Here is a 17,895-nt window from a genome sequence, read left to right as displayed (position 1 = left end):
GGTCCTTTTCCCCATACCGCCGCTCTGTTTCTCCACTTCGACCATCAACAACTGTTCCTGTCCGTCATTCGGAAAACTAAGCGATGCAGTTTCCGGAGGTGAAACTGCACTCTGCGAACTTATCAAAAGTCCTCCTTATTGCCCGTACAATATGATTTCCGTTTTAGCTGAAGGATTACCGGTCGAAGCTTTGATTGACACAGGGGCTGCAATTTCTGTTATTCGCGCTGATTTGTGCCGCCGTTTGCGGAAAGTAACGACACCATATAATTGACCTGAACTTCGTGGAGCAAATGACGTCCCTCTACATCCTTCAGCAAAGTGTACAGTTCGAGTTCTTATAGACGGCGTCCGCCACTATGTGCAGTTTGCTGTGCTTTCACCGCGTGCGCATCAGATGATTTTGGGTGGGATTTTTTGTCGACCGCTTCAGCGTTAATTTCTTGTGGCGACCGTTTCTGAAGGACGTCATTCCCTCATTGCCGCAGTTGATACTGTATTGCCTCCACAGTGCGAAAAGCTTGTTACCGTTGTTTCGAAACACATCACTGACGGGGATGTACTCATAGCACCATCTCATCGTCATCCTGCACGTGGAATAGCCTTCCCATCAAGTCTTGTACGATTCCGCAGCGGCTCAGCGATAGTAGCTGCCACGAACACATCCCGTGAATCCGTCGTGCTAGCTAAAGGAACTTCCCTGCCATGCATAGTGGATGCTCACCCTATGTCCATGATGGTGCTCACCGCCCCGCTACCTCAGCGACGTGATTCATCGCACGTCTCTCTTCTCATGCTGTCGAAGACAATCAGTCCGGACCTCATGCCGCACCAACGCAAGGAACTGCTGGAATTGCTTCAAGCCCATCTAGCCATTTTTGATGCCACTTCCCCACCACTGGGACGGACTAGTGTTGCACACCACCGTATCATTACTGAAGGTAACTCGATCGTACGCCGACGACCTTACCGGGTTTCTCTCTCGGAACGAAAAGTAATCGAAGAAAATGTGAATGACATGCTCCGTCGCGATATTATTCGTCCATCAAAAAGCCCATGGTCCTCCCCAGTAGTATTAGTTAAAAAAAAGGACGGATCGGTACGATTTTGTGTTGATTATCGCGCACTCAACAAAATTGCCCGTAAAGATGTCTACCCGATTTCGCGAATAGATGACGCCCTTGACTCTCTCCAAGGCGCCGAATATTTCTCGACCTTGGATCTCCGTTCAGGTTATTGGCAAATACCTATGCATGAGGGCGACAAAGAAAAAACCGCTTTCGAAACTCTCGATGGAGTTCACGAGTTTATTGTTATGCCCTTCGGCCTGTGTAACGCACCAGCGACATTTGAAAGAATGATTGATACGGTACTTCGTGGCCTAAAATGGAGAACCTGTTTATGTTGCTTGGACGACATTGTTATATTTTCGGCAACATTTAACGACCATCTCATGCGCCTGAATGAAGTCCTGACGTGTCTTTCTTCAGCGGGCCTTCAGCTCAACACCAAGAAGTGCCACTTTGCACAGAAGGAAATTAAAATATTGGGACATCTGGTTAGCCATGACGGCATTCGTCCAGACCCTGATAAAATCAGCGCGGTCTTGAACTTTCCTCGCCCGCAACGGACTGCAGATTTGCGCAGTTTCCTCGGCCTGACGGCATATTTCCGGCGTTTCATAAGGCATTTCGCAACTATTGCGGCGCCACTTGATGAAATACTTAAAGCGCGCAGCTCGTTCGTGTGGACTGAACAGTGCAACACTGTTTTTACCGACCTAAAGCACGCCCTCACATCAGATCCCGTTCTTGGCCACTTCAGCGACAGCGCTCCTACCATTCTGCACACTGATGCCAGTGGCCACGGTCTTGGCGCTGTCCTTCTGCAGCGCGATGAAACTTCGCGTGAGAAAGTCATTGCCTTCGCCAGTCTGACCTTGACTCCAGCTGAGAAAAACTACACCATTACCGAGCAGGAATGTCTTGCCGTCGTCTGGGCTGTTCAAAAGTTTCGCCCCTACCTCTATGGTCGGCACTTCACAGTTGTGACCGGTCACCATGCTCTTTGCTGGTTATCTTCACTGAAAAATTTGACAGACCGACTTGGCCGCTGGATTCTACGCCTGCAAGAATACAATTTTGACGTCGTTTATAAATCGGGTCGCCAACACCAAGACGCCGACGCTCTTTCTCGCTGCCCACTTACGGAATCAGCCTGCTGTTTTTCTTCGCAACGCATTTATACCTCTGACCACAGCCGACCATCTCTTCCCCCGACGCATATCACAACAGTTTCTTTTGACGATTCTGAGCACAAACACGCACTCCGCTCGCAGCAATTAGCTGACGCCTACTGCCGGCCCATCATCGACCGCCTTATCGGCGCTTCGAACCCGCCCCACGATGACGCTACTGCCGGTCACCTTGGTTTTGACAAAACATATGACCGCGTGAAAAGACGATTCTTTTGGCCTGGCCTATCTTCTACCGTAGGTAAATACGTCGCTTCCTGACATCTGTGCCAACGTTGAAAGCAGCCGACTTCTTCGCCCGCTGGCCTCCTACAGCCTCCTCCATATCCCGCCACGCCATTCGACGTAGTCGGCATCGACTTATATGGTCCCCTACCTCTCTCCGATGGGGGTAACCATTGGATTATAACAGCTGTCGACCACCTTACACGCTATACTGAGACGGCCCCTGTACCGACTGTTTCCGCTGAAGAAGTAGCTAATTTCTTTTTGCGGTCAATTGTATTGCGTCATGGCGCTCCTCGGGTTCTTCTATGTGACCGCGGGACGGCCTTCTTATCGACAGTAGTATCCGAAGTTCTTCGTGCGTCATCCACCCTCCATAAGACAACCTCAACCTACCATCCCCAGACTAACGGACTGACTGAGCGATTTCACCGCACTTTATCGGATATGATATCCATGTACATCGCACCGGATCATCGAAATTGGGATACTGTTCTACCATTCGTCACATTTGCTTATAATACTGCAGTACAGCGGACTACCGGCTACTCCCCATTTTTACTCGTTTTCGGCCGTCCTCCCACTACAATCCTCGACACTTCCTTCTTCTCTACGCCCGATTACTCCTCATCATTACTAGCCCAGTTCTTATCCCGTGTGGCCCGATCCCGGCATCTTTCCCGCCTCAACACAAAAGCGTGGCAGCAAGACCGCAAGAGTCACTACGATTCGAAGCATCGCGTGGTCTCTTTACGTTCTGGTGACGAAGTACTGCTCTATACACCACTGCGCACCCCTGGCCTTAGTGACAAATTTCAGCGCCGCTATGGTGGTCCCTACAAGGTCATCAACCAAACTACCAAACTACCAACTAAGTAAACTACCAAGTCACACCTGTTGATCCCCCAGCCGACCGACGACACCGTGGAACTGAAATTGTTCATGTATCTCGCTTGAAGCCTTTGTGCGCCGCGGTACATAGGTTGATTAGGAGCGGCCAGGCTGGCCGCTTTCGACCCCCCGGGCAGATTGTGTGAGCCCTCCACTGATCTTCTTTCATTTGTACATGCCATGATCATCTTCTTCCTCTTGTACATACCATCATCATCGTCTCGCGGCGCCGGTGACCTGGCCTTCTTCCACAAGATATATATATATATATATATATATATATATATATATATATATATATATATATATATATATATATATATATATATGCATGGAAAAGTTTAAGGCTGTCAATGCACAAGCCTTACGTGACTGGTTTGTTTCTCATTCTTGTTTAAATAAATGAAGATAATTTTACTTGATTTGTGTAATTTCTGGCTCTTATGTTGCGTACACATTTCATATATGAAGTGAATCGTTATTTATGCTTACTTCCTTTTGTATCGTTGCTTGCCTTTTAAAGGATGCTTCGGGAACCAGCCAAGTCGGTCTTTTTAGGCGACTTTAACCCGCAGCCAGGTTTACTTGCAGTGACCTTTCATTACCAGGAATAGTTTGACAAAAAAGCAAATGAGCCAGTTTGAACAGTTCTTACTGTGTTTATTTCCGTATATAATTTTCATGGATGGAAATAAGAGCAATTGTATTATCACTATAATATTGCATTTATTGAAAAAAATAGTTTGAAGTTAGCGAGGTCACTTCACTCTAAAGTTTTTACGTACGACCGTTCTCATTCTTTACGTCTTCATTCGGTCACAAAGTTCTCACAAGCTCTTGTGCTGCATAATCAGTTAGATATATTTGCGGCCGAATACATTTTTAATAAATAACTGTTAGCGAACCATGGGAGAACTTATGCGTCATTTCAGCACCGGAAGCAGTTTGATGAAAAAAAAGCAAAGGGGGTAGCTTGAGAGGGGGCCCGCTGTCTCAATTTCCGTATATAATTATTGAGCAGTGGACAAATTGTGAGCATCTAGGGCACGTTTTGCTTTTGTCAGAAATTTGCTGCAATTCCACAAATAATTAGATATACTAGCCGTTCTTTAGTGTTGCTTCTTAAGCAGTTCTTTTTTTATTACATTTTACTTCTACCAGAGTCCGGTATTGAAGGAGTCTGATTCTACCTTTGGCTGCCATAGTTATGCGGCAAAGGTCGACACAAGACAAAAAGCATCACAGGGAAAATTCTTCCTGTTATTTCAAATACAATACTGAGGCATCTACCACCGGCGTTTACGCCTTTGGTAGCAGAAAGAGCGTGCCATGTTTGTAAATTTCAGTTGAAATGGGCATGAAAACATTCATGTCTCGGCCGTTTTGCTTGTTCTGGTTCCACAAATGCTATGCGATTGTTGTGAGCAGCCAGTGGCTATGATCGATCATGCGGGCCGCACTTACCTTAGCAAAAGAAACGTGTTTTTCGGAACTATCACGACCTGCAACCTTTCTTTAACATTCCCCTGATAAGAGCGAGAACGTTCCCACCCAGATGTTTACGGCAGCCGTTATCATTTCCGCATGTCAATGTATTCTTTGAATTCTGATTTATTCTTTATGGGACAAAAGGTTTGGGTATACTAATAAAAACAGAGGCTACAAGTAAAAAAAAAAGTTACGTATTAGTATTCTAGTACATTGACATTTCTTTTAGTTCCAGAATCTAGTCAAGAATCTACCCAGATAAAATACCAGCAGCAGTTGTTACTATTTTGTATTATCGCTTTGTGATTGAATGTATTTAAGGACCGCGCCTTGAGACCAACATGGTACTCTGCATTACTCAGCAAGCAAGCATGCATACAAGAAATCTCTTTCGTTGGCTAGAAGGTTTAGTGCTTATGTATGGTAAGTCCCCACTTTTATATACCTCGTAATGAAGTCGGGACATGATACTAATGCTGGTGTATTTATTACTCTTGCATTGACACTTTTTGACTCAAGCCAATTATTACAAAAAAAAGTTAATACGTCTTCACAAAATAATGAACTTAAGAGAACGAAACAAATACTGGAGATCAGCATAGGCGACGCTGGACAGCTCTGAATTGGTTTCACGGTACTAGGGCTAACCGTATTTCTGAAAATCTTGGTTCAAGTTAGCTGGGACACCCTATATATGCTGGGCGGACTATGAGTCTTTCGCTTTCTGCCGATAGAAATAAATGTTGTGAAAGTAGACATAGCGGCACAGTCACAAGAACAACATTGCAGTCCTCTCGCATTGCGCAGAGAACAAGTATAAAACCAAGCTTGCTCTTCAGAAACGATGCATGAGTTTATAACGTCTGATTCAACGTCAGGCATCTCTCACGGTTCTGGAAGGCAAGTACGTGCATCATTAAGGTTTATGGGACACTTGTGGCGTTGAAGTATTACCTTATATTATGCTTTATACATGTTTTTGATGCTACAAACATCCGTGCATAATTGCTTTTGTCAATAATAAGGAGTCTTTGTATCAGGTTTTTTATTGTTTTTAACGAAAGCTGAGGTTCTTTGTTATATATATAGTTATATATGACACTTGAGATGATCGTCAACAAAACATGTAACTTCATTCTCGGTCCAATGAAAATTATAAGACTTTAAATATATTTTTAAGACTATTGCATTCTGAAAAATTAGGTGGCTTGTTTCATGTACTCTGGTGATAAATATGGTCAACACTGGTGCCAGTTGGTTACCTGCTCTAGTTCGGGCCATCGCAAGGGTCTCCCGCCATGCCATCACGAAAGCTGGCTGGCTGTGGCTGTAGGAAGAAGGAAAAGAAAACGCACGGGCCTGCTACTGGCTCTTTAGCTGAGTCACCTCCGCTGGGAAAATGTTTGGGCGTGTTGGTTCATTGTCGATACAGCGAAGCGCTCAAAATCACAAAGGACGAGGAGGGAACAGGACAATAGAGCTATTGTCCTGTTCCCTCCTCGTCCTTTGTGATTTTGTTCGCTGTATTGACCACCTCCGCTGCTGATTTATTTATTCATTTAAAGGGAGGGAAAAACGCGGTAACTGTCTTGTTTTCTGTGGACACCTCACCGCGCCGTAAGGGAAGGGAGGAAGGTGGGAGTGAAAGTGGAAAGAGAGAAAGAGGAGCCTTAGTGGAGGGCTACGAAGTAATTTCGGCCACCTGGGATCTTTAACGTGCGCTGACAGCACACAGCACACGGACGCCTCTTCTTTTCGCCTCCATCGAAACGCAGCCTCATGCGGACAGAAGAGAAAATAGAGAAGAAAGTAAAAAGAAGAGGGAGAGAGAGACGCGCACCGCAACAACAGCCGTCGTCCACCACCGGAGCGGTGGCGGGTTCAATGACGGCCTACAACAGATAAAAATTCGGTGGGAGGCTAGCCCCTCCGAAAGCGGCGGTGACCTACCTGTCCCAGCCCCATCAGATGTATAGAAGGAAAGCGCGGCCAGATCTAGCTCTAGTTAAAGATCCCTAGGTGGTCGAAATTACTCCGTAGCCCTCCACTACGGCTCTTCTTTCTCTCTTTTCACTTTGACTTCCACCTTCCTCCCTTTCCTTATGGCGTGCTTGAGGTGTCCACAGAAAACAAGTGAGGCAGTTAACGCGCCTTTCCTTCCTATAAATAAATCAGGTGGCTCAGCTACAGAGCCAGTAGCAGGCCCGTGCAATTTCCTTTCCTCCTTCCTACAGCCACAACAACCACCGCCGGAAGCGGCGTTGACCTACCAGTCCCAGCCCCATAGGGCCAGGAACGGCCACCCTCTCCACCTCATTACTTCAATTCAATTTCAATTTAATTCAATTTAATATGTCACCGTTGACTACATTCCAGCAAATACAGGTCTCAGAGGTAGTGACTGTACCGGGACCTCCTGTGAATAACAGATAAACTTTAATATAAAAGACAGCAATAATTCACATTAAGATAAATTGAACTTAGACTATAAATAAGTTGATAATAAAAATAACATTGTTTTGCAACACAAGACGAACTGACAAGTAAGTTAAACACCAAATCCAACAGTAGTAAAATATATGCAGCAAATATTTTGCAACATAAGACGAACTGAGCAAGTAAGTTAAATACCAAATCAAACAGTAATAAAAGATATGCTTAAAAAGGCATGACAGTACAGACTGAACATTTTAAACCAGGTAAAAATACATACTACGCAGAGCTGATAACATAGTCATTATACAGTATCAGTTATTTTCTGTTGCTAAAAAGAAATGTTTAACATCGGGTGCTATTCTGTTTGTGTTAAGAGATTTGATAAAGGATGGTAACGCGTTGTAGAGCATGATAGCAGAAAAATTAAGTTTGTTTCCTATAATATTTTCGTACTCTAGAAAGTAATAACTGTTTCTTGCAAATCGCGTTTTGTTATCATTTACTAGAGAAATTTGTTGGATAAATGACACTGGAAGCTTGTCGTTTAGGTTTTGTTTGGTTTGTGGGGTTTAACGTTCCAAAGCAACTCAGGCTACGAGACACGCCGAAGTGGAAGGCTCCGGAAATTTCGACCACCTGGAGTTTTTTAGCATGCACTGACATCGCATAGCTCCCGGGCGTCTTTCTTTTCGCCTCCATAGAAAAGCTGCCGCCGTGGTCGGGATTCGATCCCGCGTCCTTGGCAACAGTAGTCTAGCGCCGTAACCACTGCGCCACCCCGACGGGGCAGAACTTCCTTTCGGCAGCTTTATATAGACCAGAAGGACACAGTTCTTAAGTTAAACGCCTTTAATGCGTCATCGTTGTTGACAGAAGGTTGTCAGCAGAGGTGTCATGGGTTCGAGAGCGAGAGTTAAAATAAATTAATAAACCTTGTCTCTACTGGGAATCGAAACTCCATTCCTTGGAAACCCAGCTCATCGCTTTGCCTACTACGCCACGCCCCGGATCGTGAAACGTTCATCCTAATTCCCCTTATTACCGCGAAAATGATAGAGGGATTCCGCGAGTGACAGATACTGCGCCTTTTCTTTCCTGTAAACGAATTATACAACGCCAGGATGCGCTCAATAAGCACAAACCCCACAACCCACCACAAACGGGCCAAATGAGGTAGTGCAGAGTAGGGCATAACCCAGCACCGAATTTTTATCTGTTGTAGGCCGTCATTGCACACGCCACCGCTGGTGGTGGACGACGGCTGTTGTTGCGGCGCGCGTCTTTCTTTCCCACTTGCTTTTCTTTCTTCTCTATATTCTCTTCTATCTGCACGAGGCAGCGGAGGTGGCTCAGCTACAGAGCCAGTAGCAGGCCCGTGCATTTTCTTTTCCTTCTTCCTACAGCCACAACAACAATATAACCCAAGTCGACGCTTGGCCAGCATCACGACGCTTTAACCCGTCGTTTTCCGGCTCCTTAATAATGTTTACATACATACATACATACATACATACATACATACATACATACATACATACATACATACATACATACATACATACATACATACATACATACATACATACATACATACATACATACATACATACATACATACGTACATACATACATACATACATACGTACATACATACATACATACATACATACATACATACATACATACATACATACATACATACATACATACATACATACATACATACATACATACATACATACATACGTCGAGGTGGCGCAGTGGTTACGGCGCTCGACTACCGTTCCATCGAATCCCGTCCTCGGCGGCCGCTTTTCGATGGAGGGGGAATGAAAAGGCGCCTGTGTGCTGTGCGATGTCAGAGCACGTTAAAGAACCCCAGGTGGTCGAAATTTCGGAGTCCTCCACTAGGGCCTCTCTCATAGCCTGAGTTGCTTCGGGACGTTAAACCTCACAAACAAACCACACACATACATACATATAATGCCAGTGAACTTAGATGTGTTCAATGAAATGCTGGTTGTGTTGCTGTTGTTGTGGCTGAAGAAAGAAGGAAAAGAAATTGCATGGATCTGCTACTGGCTCTGTAGCTGAACCACCTCCGCTGCCTCTGATTGATTTATAAAAAAAACTGATTGATTTATAGGAAGGGAAAAGGCGCGGTAACTGTCTCACTTGTTTTCTGTGGACTGATTTATTTATTTATATTTATAGTAAGGGAAAGGCGCGGTAAGTGTCTCTCTTGTTTTCTGCGGACACCGCAACCGCGCCGTAAGGGAAGGGAGGAAGGTTGGAATGAAAGTGGAAAGAGAAGAGGAGCCGTAGTGGAGGGCTACGGAGTAATTTCGACCACCTGGGGATCTTTAACGTGCGTTGACATCGCACAGCACACGGACGCCTCTTCGTTTCGCCTCCACCGAACCGCAACCGCCGAGGGCGGGTTCGAGCCCGGGTACTCCGGCACAGTAGTCGGGCGTCTTACCACTGCACTACCCCGGCGGGGCGTTTTCTGTGGACACTTCAACCGCGCCGTAAGGGATGAGAGGAAGGTGGGACTGAAAGTGGAAAGAGAGAAAGGGGAGCCGTAGTGGAGTGCTACGGAGTATTTTCGACCACCTTGGGATCTTAAACGTGCACTGACATCGATGGGGCTGTTGCAGGTAGGTCATCGCCGCTTGCGGCGGGGGCTAGCCTGCTACCGAATTTTTATCTGTTGTAGGCCGTCATTGCACCCGCTACCGTTTCCGTGGTGGACGACGGCTGTTGTTGCAGCGCGCCTTTCTTTCCACCTTTTCTTTCTTCTCTCTTTTCTCTTCTGTCTGCACGAGGCAGCGGAGGTGGCTCAGCTACAGAGCCAGTAGCAGGCCCGTGCATTTTCGTTTCCTTCTTCCTACAGCCACAACAACAACAACAGCGCTGACATCGCACAGCACACGGACGCCTCTTTGTTTCGCCTCCATTGAAACGCAGCCGCCGAGGTCGTGTTCGAGCCCGGGTACTCCGGCACAGTAGTCGGGCGTCTTACTACTGCACCACCCCGGCGGGGGTCCGCTGCCTCTTGCGGACAGAAGAGAAAAAAAGTAGAGAAGAAAAAGAAAGAAAAAGGGAGAGAAAGACGCGCGCCGCAACAGCTGTCGGCAACCTCCTAAGTGGTGGCGGGTGCAATGACGGCCTACAACAGATAAAAATTAGGTGGCTGGCTAGTTCCCGCCGCAAACGCCGTTGACCTACCGTCCCAGTCCCGTAGGACTAGGAATAGCCATCCTTCACCCGACAAGGGGCGCGCGATGTACTGTCATGACAGGTCATGGCGTCACCAGGCGATTCATGCATATACGAAGCTGACCCCGCCGGCGTCCTATCCAGGCGTTCGTGCGGCACCTTTCATTTGCCGCTTTATCGAACAGCGCACCTCACAGCAAACAGAAGGCCCAGATGTATCGGAGGCGTTAGTACAGCAGGGATCGGCGGCGTTTGAAATTGATTGACAGGATAGAAGACGCAGTATCTGTCAGAATTCTCCGCGGACACATGTACTACGCCGTAAAGGGAGTGAAATGACAGGGGGAGATGCAGGTAACGTAGTGGACTACGATCCATCGCGCAATAATGGCTTGCGCCTCATCGCACTTTAATTGTCCAAAGGGACCTCTAGAATTTGTTTTCGCTCAAGCTATGATTTCACGGGGCATCATTTATTAGGAAAAAAGATGTGTACTAGTAGTGGAGCAGTCCACTGAGTAAGCGTGCATGAATTCCATGTGCTTATTAAGATGCTTTTGATTATGTTTCGCCCACATTTAGGACGCAAACTGAAATGCGCATAACAGTCCCTTGAATGCTACGGCATCGCCCGCTTGTGGTGCCGCGCCAAAGCGTGTTCGTGCTATGCAGCTTACGCGAGAGAAAGAGTGCGCCCGGAATTATAGTGAACTAGAATACTTTCTAGTTGCGCGAACGACGACGCTCGGGCACGCAGCTTTTCATTGACGCCTCCAGATGGCGCCACTGCAACATCTACTAGTCGACTTTTCAATGCTTTCTTGCAATAGTGCGACATAGTACCGATGCTTTTGTGCGCCTATTCAGTAAAAGTGGTAATTTTTTCCCTATGCCGACGTATGTGGACCTCCACCCATGATAGATGGCGTTTCATTGGACATTCGGGTTTTCGCCGTTGCACTAGGGTGAAAGCGCTCTTATTTTGCTGGCGTCTCCTACAGCTCATGCGAGACGAGTTATCGCGCACTGTAAATTATTACGGCACATTCATTTGTACGGGACAGGTATTTTTCTGAGCCCTGCAGAGCCAGCTTTATTACAGAGCCAACTCAACTGTCAGCAGCAGACTGGTAGCAGAGTGGCCAGGCATCGTGCGCACGCACTGGTTCTCGCATATCTCCAACCGCGCCGCAGTAATTTTCCTTTAGCCAATAATAAGGATTATATTACACTGCGCAATTCGGTATCCACTGGTAATCAGGAATGCTCATTTTAGCGTGATATCTGCTTAGCGTTAGGAAATTTGCCAACTGGTAAAGTGAGGAGCAGCTTCAGGCTGTTACATTTTTTTGTTTGACAAAGTAGTCATGGAAAAAAAATCCTTCGCTTTGAAACGAATCATCCGGCGATTTTCTGTTGCGTCACCATTCTTCTCTGTTCACAGCAACAGTATCTGTTATAAATCATCGCTGTAAGCCAGGTGCTAAAATCTTTTCATCACCTCATAAGCATAACATATATGCCAAAAATACATACATGAGGAGGGCAGAACAGTTTTGTTTAGGTGCTTCACAAGGCTTCTCCACTGCTGTTTTAATTTAATTGAGTGATGGGACAAAAGCCATCAACAATGAGTTGTTTTGTGAAACTATCGACTACACAAACTGTCCTAATAGCATCCATCTGTTCATCTTCAGATGCTTTGAAGCTTGACATTGCGCTGGTTAATGCATTTTGTGAAAACGTGCATGCGGGTAGTTAAGCAGTGCTTTCAGCTGCACCAATTTGACAGTGGTCAGAACACCCAAGTTAGCAGGTTTGCTTGGCCAGTAGCATACTGAGCAAAAGCTGTCTGCTTAAATTTAGGCTGAAGCAGGTTGTAAACACATTCTCAAGGTCAGCCACAAACTGGCATCACTTGAAGGATACAAACTCTCTAAAATTAGTAAAATTAGCACGTTTAATACATGTGACTTATCCTTTTCTTTTCAATAAAAGGATTAAAGCCTTTCTCACAGTTAGTTTGAGGTAGGATTTGAAGTAGGATAGAGAGACCACAATTGTATGCAGCTGCCAGCCAACTGGCTCATCCCAGGTAACTTTTTATTTTGAAGTTAAGTAATTAGCAATTATTTTTTTCTAATTTACTAACTATTGCCTTTAGACAATAGCTGGATTTGCAGAATTTGAGAGCGCCTTCTAAAACCTCCATTTCATTTATTTCCGATAAAGAAAGCCTCATCGTTTTTCAAAGCTCTAAAGAAAGCCCGCGAGATACAAAAATTATCAGCCTGTATAGCGCTGAGACTGGGCTGTTGAGTTACGGCCGCAGCTAATTTCTGTCACCCAAACCATGCACTGTTGAGAGCACCACAACATTGTAGCGCATGAATACGTCAGTCACGTGATATTTTTTTTTTATTTCGCGGGCTTTCTATAGAGGTGGGAAAAACTATGCACTTGAGGTTTTCTTTATCGGGAATAAATGAAATGGGGGTTTCAGAAGGTCCTCCCCAACTTTGCAAATCACATTTATTTGGAAAGAAGAACTTATTCTTTACCAGAACGCTGTGTTCCCGCCTCCGTTGTTTTTTGGAATTTGTGACATAACCGGGAGGTGTTGCTCCCTTTTTCTCACGGCGATGCAAGTGGACACTCATGGGCCTCCTGTGGAACCCGGTGCGTCGGCAGCGGTCGCCCAGATGAAGTGCCTCTACAACTCGAGTGACGCTAGCAGCTAGGCCACCGTGCTGTACTCGCCTGCTAATAATGACCCTTCGGCTGACGACGATGGGTTCGTGCCGGTGCTTAGCAAGAAAGCAAAGCGAAGACTACACCGACGACAAGATTCGTCCTCATCAAGCACGTCCACGGTCATCACTACGCGAGGCCCTCCGACACACACTGTCTTGTTTGTGCCAGAGGTGCCAACAGACAATCTGAATCAACTCAACAGGCAAGTCACGTCTGTGTTCCTTGAAAGCCTCGTCCCTAGAAAGATAAAAGACGTTAGAGTGAATCCTTACAAAAACATAATTGCTATTGATGTCATGGAGCGGAGCGCATTGAAGAGATTTACCGCTGTCAACAAACTTGGCGACATCAGTGTGCGCTCCCATAGTCTTCAGGACAGTGGCACTATGACCGGCGTCATCTACAATTTTGACGAGGCCATCGCTGACACCGACCTACCAGTCTTGATCAAACGAACATCAAATAGCATCCCCATACTGCAAGTGCAGCGCCTCGGGAGTTCGAAATGCATTAAGCTCACTATCAAGGGAGACTGGATACCATCGCATGTGAAGGTTGGACATTTCCGACAATCGGTCCGGTCTTTCGTGCCCAAGCCACTTCAATGCAGAAAGTGTATGAAGATCGGGCACGTAAGTGCGGTCTGCAAAAATTCCATCGTGCGTCCTATAGATGCTCCGAGTCACATAGCGGCGACATTTGCCGCGCGATTGTTCTTAAGTGCGCCAACTGCCATGGCCCTCATGACTCCTCCTCAAAGGACTGCCCCAGCTTAAAGACAGAACGGGCAGTGCTGAAGCAAATGGTGCGTGATCAATCTACACACAGAGAGGCCGCTGCTAACGTGGACGGCGTTGTTCACGTCGCCGAAGATCATCGAAGAAAGCAGTTAATTTTGATAGCAAGGCCTCGAGTACTCCTGCATCTTGTCCTACTCCTATGCCTGCAGTTTTAAGTCAAGGGACCTCTACGGGAGGTGAATCTGGAGTTGGTGCCTCAGACGTTAACTGGCCACCGCTACCAAAACCTTCCACTTCCACTGTGCCAGGAAACTTGCCGCGAACTGAATGTCCTGCACCTACTGCCGAACCAGAGAAAAGTCATGATGTGGGACATGGCCAGGACTTACAGGTAATTGCCATTCTCACGTAAATGATGAATGCAATCCGCATTGTGCTATCAAGTCTGCACACGCCAGCAACACAGAATGCATTGATTGGTCGACATTTCAAGCACTTATGGAAGATGCTTGCAGAGCAGGCCTCTTTGCAAATATTGAAGAAAAAAATAAGGAGGCCATGATAAACGCGACGTCTTTCTTCACCACAGTGCCTACCTACACAGAGTTTGATACGGAATTACAGCGCCTGCGAGCATGGTGACGGAGGGCAGAGCGTAGATACCAACGCACGAAGTCACGCCTCGACCTCAGAGATGCGAGGCGCCTGGAAAAGAAAATGCAGCGCCGAATTCAAGCTCTCCAGACAAAACGTTGGCTGTCATTCTGTAAAACGCTTGATCCCCGCAAGCCTTTATCACGCATCTGGAATGTCGTTCGTGGTCTCCGAACATCCCCTAAACAGCTCTACCCATTCAAACCTCTCGCACTCTACCAAAGAAGTAGTGAGGTCGAGGTAGCAGAAAATTTCTGCGCTAGGATAGCAGGCCAATCGACTCTAACGGCAACGCTACATTTCAGCGATGTTCCAGCTTCACGGGATTCACGAATGGACCTTCCATTCTCCGTGGAGGAACGTGACGCTGCGGTGGCTTCTTGCAGACGGTCCATCGCCGGGTCACGACGGTGCAACATACACTGCGCTTGCAAATCTTGGACAAGAAGCCAGGCACGCTCTTTTGGAATATTACAACAAATCATGGAGTGAGGGTACAGTTCCAGACGAGTGGAACGACAGTCGTTTATTTCCGCTCCTGAAACTTGCCAAATCGCCTCTGGACTTGACATCATACCATCCAATTGCACTGGCTAGTTGCGTTGGTAAAGTACTTGAAAGAATGCTGCTTACACGTATTGCTTGGCACCTGGAGCGCTACCGTATATATCCGGATATTATGTCAGCGTTTCGACGTGGACGCTCTTCGATTAACAACGTGGTGGTCCTGGTATCATCTGTACAACGCCAAAAAATTTTGAAGCGCTTACCCGCGGCGTTGTTCCTGGATATAAACAGCGCATATGACAACGTCACTCACCAGGCCATTTTGGACGCTGTGGAAGCTGCCGAGCTTGGCGGTCGTGTTTTTTGCTGGATACGCAGTTATTTATCCAACAGATCTCACTTTATGCCGACTGAGGATGGCCCAACATCTTCTCGTTTCATTTCCCGTGGAGTCCCACAGGGCGGAGTACTAAGCCCAACGCTTTTCAATCTTACCCTTGTCGGGCTTATCGACATAATACCACAATCGGCGCAACTTTCAATATATGCAGACGACATCTGTATCTGGGTATCAGGAGTTACGCGCCCACAGGTAAGAGCGAGGCTTCAAAAGGCGGCAAGTATAGTTGCGACCTACTTCAACCTGCGTGGTCTACAAATATCAGCTGAAAAGTGTTCGCTAGGTGCATTTACACGCAAGAACATGTCACCTTACACCGTAAGCATTGATGGAAAAACAATACCCTACGAAAGCAGCCATCGCCCTCTGGGAGTTATCATTGACCGGAATCTTTCGTGGACGCCCCATATTTCATTCATGAAAAAAAAGCTGACAGCAATTACTCACGTACTTGCCCTTATTGGGGGAAAGTCATAGGGAGCGTCCGTGCGGTCGATGCTCCAACTATACCGTGCATTATTTATGGGATTTCTTCGGTACCGCTTACCTGCACTTGGAAATATCAATAAAACCAACTTAGGAATTCTACAGAGCGTTCAAGCTCAAGCTCTGCGAACCTGCCTAAGATTGCCGAAATGTGCCTTTACGGCTGCTACCGTTTTATTTGCACAGGAGCATCCCATATCTACTTACCTAACAGTTGACTCCCTGAGGGCACATTTCCGACAGATCTCTCGGGTTCCCTGTCATCATTTGGCCGCGTACATCGTTTACAAAGACCGTTGATGCGCATCGCGATATATTGCCGTCCCAGATTACACCCGCATCTAGACCGTCCTCTCCACTATGGAGCCTGCATAAACCACACGTGCTTCTTCCAATACAAGGCATCAGGAAGAAGGTCAAGCTATCGACGACAGAACTGAAACAAATCACTCTTGAATACTTCCATGAGTACCATGCATATCTTTTGCACGTCTACACCGATGGTTCAGTGAATGCCGTGAATTCTTCAGGCTCCATGGTCATACCCTCAAATAATACAGAAATAAAAGTTAGGACAATTCACCAGACTTCTTCAACAGCTACAGAGCTAACTGCTCTTCGTGTCGCAATTAGGCATATGAGTCAGCAGAGCCCCCAGCGGTGGTCTATTTTCACAGATTCAAAAGCAGCCCTGCAAGCCTTAAAAGCGGCTCTTCGACGTGGAGCTCATGAAAAACTCGTTGCGGGAATACGACACATTCAGTTCAGTTCAGTCGTTCAGTCGTGTCCGACTCTTCGTGATTCTATGGACCATGTCACGCCAGGCTTTCCGGTCTCTCACACATTCATCACTGTGCAATTATTGGAGGACATGATATCATCTTCCAGTGGCTTCCAGGACAAGCGGCATAGCGGGCAATCTTCGGGCGGACGACGTCGCACGAACAGCCCACGAAGACGGCGTTTGTGTGTTGATTCCCTTTTCCAGGTCAGACGCAGCGGGCAGGCTTCGCGAACTTGCGTGGGAACACACACTCTCCTTTTGGAATTCTGGCCAGTTTGCCAATTGCCGCTTAAAATCCCTGGACCCTGACCTGAAGCTCCGCCTTCGACCTGGCCTATCCCGACGCGAAGAAACTTTGCTGTGCGGCCTGTGGGTTGGTGTAGCATTTACAAGCTCTTATTTTTTTGTGATAGATATGCGAAATAGCCCTGCATATACAAACTGTGGATGCGACGAGTCTATAGGCCACATTCTTTTCAGTGCCCGATATACAGTGAGGAAAGGCAGTGTCTATGCCTTACGCTGGAGCATCTAGATGGACGCCCATTGAGTGAAGCTAAGATTTTAGGTCCCTGGTCACGGCGATCGTCTGCGGTGAAGGCCTCCCAGGCACTGCATAATGAAATAAAACAGCGCAATAAAACCAACTAGCCCGACATCTTGCACTTCTGAACTTCATCCCAGGCACTGCTTTGCTTTATGAGAACCACAAGCCTAATCAAAAGCCTATGAGTTTGCTATGACGTGACTATGACGTGATGTGATGTGGCGAGTGTGTTATGTGACTTTATAAGCTTCAACTATCCCTCTCTCCCAACTTTTATATCCACTCATCCCCTTTCCCCTGTGCAGGGTAGCAAACCGGTTGATTTTACTAGTTAACCTCCCTGCCTTTCCTCCTCGTCTTCCTCCTCCTCCTCCACATTTATTTGAAAGCAATACTTAGTAAATTAGAATTGCAAAATGAAAAATTGCCTGCACCGTTTTTTATCGATATTTATTGTCTTAGGGCATCAGTAGGGTATAATATGAAGGATGAATAAATGATTAAATA

This window comes from Amblyomma maculatum, chromosome 3 (genome assembly GCF_055883805.1).
Source record: "Amblyomma maculatum isolate TAMU_Amacu chromosome 3, ASM5588380v1, whole genome shotgun sequence".
In the NCBI taxonomy this organism is placed as follows: domain Eukaryota; kingdom Metazoa; phylum Arthropoda; class Arachnida; order Ixodida; family Ixodidae; genus Amblyomma; species Amblyomma maculatum.
The sequence above is the reverse complement of the archived record's forward strand: the minus strand, read 5'-3'. Positions refer to the sequence as shown.